The sequence below is a fragment of the Capsicum annuum genome, chromosome 5 (genome assembly GCF_002878395.1).
Source record: "Capsicum annuum cultivar UCD-10X-F1 chromosome 5, UCD10Xv1.1, whole genome shotgun sequence".
In the NCBI taxonomy this organism is placed as follows: domain Eukaryota; kingdom Viridiplantae; phylum Streptophyta; class Magnoliopsida; order Solanales; family Solanaceae; genus Capsicum; species Capsicum annuum.
This window is the reverse complement of record NC_061115.1, coordinates 148,162,813-148,167,970: the sequence shown is the minus strand read 5'-3', so window position 1 is coordinate 148,167,970 and position 5,158 is coordinate 148,162,813.

Here is a 5,158-nt window from a genome sequence, read left to right as displayed (position 1 = left end):
TAAAGTGATTGAATAAATACAATGTACAGGTTGTCACAAGTTCTAGTAAGTGTGGTCCACTCCTATTACGATTTATTCACTTGTTTCTGATTTCTATTGAGCTCTTATATCATATGTGATTATCTACAGCTTTACATACTCAGTACATATTTCATACTGACGTCCCCCACGGGGGACCTGCATTTCGTGCTGCAGGCACAGGTACCTCATCTCATTCACCGCACAAGTAGGAGCCAGGATATCCAGCTGCTTTTGGTGAGCTCCAATTTGCTTCGGGGCTTTCCGTGTCATATCCAGTCACTTTTGGTATTGTATAGAAGTTAGTTATATGGTGGGGTGTGTCCCGACCTTAGTTAAACTCTGTGTATTGTCTAGAGGCTTTGTAGACCTAATGTACAGTCAAGGTAGCGTTTTGTTAATAGACGTGATGGATCCAACGGCCAAGTATTGTATATACATATATATGTGTGCTCGAGCTTATACAGGTGATTATTTCCTTTTATATGCGACATGATGCTGTCCGAATTTTGGGTTGTCATAGAGGTATGCATGGGAAGTATAAGGTTATGAGCTGGTTCTCCCGGGCCTCCTCGGTTACGGGTGCCAGTCCGCCTCAATAGGATTTGAGGCGTGACATAGGCTCCAATTCACAAAATTTTGATGTCTACAAATGCCCCCTACTCGAAAGTTTGTCGGAGTGTAGACTTGATGAAAATCAAAGACGAGTCTTGAAGTACCCATAGAACTTTTATCTTTACGATCTTGCAACTACAAATTTGCATATCTAATTTATGAGAGAAGAGAAGAAGGGAAAATTTGGTCCCACTGGGTATGCCAGTTTGTTTCCAATTTTTTTTTATAGTGACAAAAACAAGATTTGATAAACATGTGGGTACAAATCTATTCCTCCCATGATTCTTCTCTCTTAATTTTCTTCGTAATTTGAGGATCGTTAGTAGCACATTTCTCGAATGTAGAAAAATTTGGATATGAATTTTCTCCATAAAAGGAGGGTTTCTAGATCTTCTTGATATATTTGATTATCAAGAAGAAAAGATTTTGATCTCTTTATGAATATCCAATGAATTTATGAGTTATTGAAGATGTTTTATGAATATCTCAAATTTATGAGATCTTGAAGATCTTGTATGAATATCCCATGAATTTATTGGGACTTTGGAGATCGTTGATCTTTTATTAATATCCCATGAATTTATGGGATCTTGGATATACTTTTTTAAGAGAATATCTGCCCTTTTATATAGGCATAATTTAGGGTTTGGGGTAGAATAGCCTCCAAGATAAATTTAGGAAAAAGTAGCCTCCAAGAACTCTAACAGGAATTGGATTCTTTAGAGTCCGCAAATTTTGATGTCAACAGCAGCCATAACTCCTAAACCCGGTGACAAAGGTGTAAGAACTACTAATACTAGCCAGGAGTCAAATACATTAGAAAACTAACCACAAAGAAAAAATATATGTCTCTGAATACTAATAAAGACATAACTAATACAGAAAGATAGAGGTGAACTCCGGACGTATGAATGTCTAATCACGACCTTGAGTAATCTGAAGGTGCCCAAAATCAATCAGTCTAAGGTGCACCCAAACCTGAGGCTACACTGAAAGGGTGAAGTAGGAGTGAGTACGTTCCACTTGTACTCAGTAGGTATCATAGGTTGACCCAGCAAAGTAGAAAATAAAGCATACAAAGTACACACTAAGGGCATGTCACCTGCAATCAGAAAATGTCCCACAATACACCGCTTACACTACTAGTTCTAATATATCATATATATTGCAATGTCATACCATAACAGGACACAAGTATGTATTATACCACATATAAGTAGAACATGAATATACAAGATCATCAAATACAAGTAAATGAATTTACAATAAATACATAGATGACAAGTCAATATGGAAATACAATACAATGTAACACAATAAAGTAAGTGCAATGTATATGATGATTATGATGCATGAGGACGTTGCACAGTCCTCGTATACACCTACAGAGATAAAGTTTTTCAAAGTAGGACCCATGGGGGGTTCGTCAATCCATATACAATCCACGTATCTCATATCTCCTTTTTGGAACATCTCTCGGAAAGGTTTTTATAAGGTGTTACAATATCTCCTCCCCGGAACATCCTTCGGGGAGAGTTTTAAAAGGTGTTGGCAGTATTTCTCAGATGTTGTCGTGGTGGTACTAATGTTTCATGAATGAGTATGATATGAGGATGTAATGCTCACAGCCAATCATTATGAGTATTTTCACAACCAACCAATGATATATTTCCACAACCAACCACATGATATATTTCCACAGCCAACCACAATGATATATTTTCACATGCTCAAATGCCAATAAAGTATTAATATAATCACAATACACCAATGGTACCATATTAAGAAGCTTAACAACACAATATTCACATGTATTCAAGGCTATCAGTATCACATAGGACCCCACCCGATCACACATATCACATGATAACTTAATTTCGATAATTACATCACATATAGGCACCCATACGGGCACAACACATAAATAACTATTTTTCATGATTAGTTTTCACCCTTAAAATGCATTTATATCACCATTTACTACCCACCTCAGTATGAAAGAATTAAGCCATAACCTACCTCAAAAGTCGAAATCGATCTGCTACACTTCAAACCCACGACTTTATTTTCCACGAATAATCCCAAACTTCACTAAGAATATAAAATATTAAATCTACTCATCAAAATAAAATCAACGATACCCATATTGACTACTTTTGATTCGAGGTCAAAACGGACCCCCCAAATGGGTTTTCAAAAAAAACAAAAAAAAACAAAAAATTTCTTCAAAAATATATTTTCCACATTTTTAGGAACCTAAAGCTGAAAATCCAAGTCAAATTGAGTCAAAAATGAGGTTCAAATCGAAAAAAAATCATTTTTGAGCTTTATCGGATAAAATCTTTAAATTCTGAGTTAAAATCAAGAATCGGAGTTGTTTTGAAGGTTAAATTGATGAAAAACTAGTAATTATAATTTTAAAATATTATTCAAGTAAAAAGGAGTGAAATATGGGTTTAAAATCAAGCCCTAAGATTTTTGGAGTTTTGAGAAATCAATCAAGAAATTACTAAGAAAATGGTGAATTCTTACCTTAAATTCGTAATAGAATCAAGAAATAGATGTTAATCTAGCTATCCAAGCTTCCACAAGCTTCACTTTTAAGTTTTCACACTATTCTAGGGTTTAACTCTCAAGAGCAAGGTAAAAAAAATGAACAAAATGGGCCAAAAAAAAAGTAAAAAGTTGTTTTTATGGATGCACCAGCTTTAAAAAGAACCAATTTTTTTCTTTAAGGGAGTGTTTGGTATGAAGGGTTTTCCAATTTTTTCATGTTTGGCTTAAATGTTTTTCAAATCAACTTATTTTCCTCAAATATAAGGAAAATGACTTTCCATTCAAAAAGTAAGGAAAATATTTTTCAAAACTCTCTTTCAACTTCACTCTAGAGTCGTTTAGTGGGGAAAGAGTTATCCCGGGATGACTAATCCTAGGATTAGTTATCCCGGCATAATTCAGAATTAGTTATCCCATCATGTGTATGAGATAACTTATCCCATCACTATGGTGTATATGGTGGGATAACTAATCCCGGTACTAACTAATCCTTCAAACTAAACATGGGATAAAATAATACTTCATTTTATCTCGGGACTATTTATCCCTTATACCTCACACCAAACGACCCCTTAAGTTGAAATGTTTATACAACTCTCAAATCATCTACCCCCTATTCCGACTCTCAATCCCCTACCCCCATCCCACCTCCCATCAAAAAAAAATATTTCAAATTTTTTTCTTACCTCATCCCCTACCCAAAACCCCTACCTACCCCTCTCCCCCCCTCCCAAAAAAAAAAGAATATTTAATTTTAAAAAAAAAATCAAACTTTTTTCTTACATCCCCCAACCCAACCACCCCCTTCTGAAAAATAAATTTTTAAAATTTATTTTTAAAAAAAATAATTTTTTTCTTACCCCACCCTCACTGCCCTACTAGCTCCCCCCCCCCCCCCCCCCCCCCCTCTCCCCGCCTAAAAAAATAATTTGTTTTACAAGGAAATCAATTGATTTTCTTATTCCACCCCTACTATCTATTTTGACAACCCCAACCCCCACCTACCAACCCTTCTCCCCTAAAAAAATGATTTTTTTATTCAGTTTTTAATTAAAAAATCAAAACTTTTTCTTATCCATCCTTCTTATTCTATTCGTTCTCATTGTTTTTGCCAAAATATATACAAATAATTTTAGAAAACATATATTTATCCAATTTGCATAACAAACACAAGATTATAAGTAAAAGACAACTTATTTTTCTAGAAAATATTTTTTCTCCTTCATATCAAACACATCCTAAAATAAATATTTTTCGAGGTCAAAAATTATTTTTCTAAAATGTAGTTTTACTCTTTAGCTAAACACAAAAATATATTTTTTCATTCACCAACTAAATACTCGAAAATATTTTTCAGAAAATATTTTCAACTCACCAACCAAACATAAGAAAACAAGTAAAAAAATCAACTTATTTTCCAAGAAAAGAAAATATGTTCCATGAAAAACATTTTCCTTCGTACCAAACACACCCTAAGTCCCACCCGGACTTCGATGGGCGTCCGAAATTCGTTCAGAGTTTGATATATGTAAACGAACTATGTAAGCAAACTAAATTTGATATTTCAAACACGTTGTCAAAGTCAAATTTTTGAAAAAATATCATTTTCACAAAGTTGACCCCCGAAAATTAAAATCACAATTTTTTAAATCAAGGATCGAAATGAGATTTAAAAGCCGTAAAATCACACCAAATATGTTATCACCCTAAATTGATGTTTTAGATCTACTAGTGAAGTCAGATTTTCCATCTGAGGTCGTTTCTACTAAATGTAGGTCCCACATCCATATTTTAATTTTTCAACTTGCCGACCAATAGGCGAAACGAGCTCGGGTGCACCGGAACCCGAGCCAAAGGTCTACCCAACCTAAAATTGATATTCCTAAGCTACTGGCATAACCCGTTCATCCATCCATCGCATGGATCAAAAGATATCAACATAAGTCCAAAATAAGGCTCTCGAAGCCAT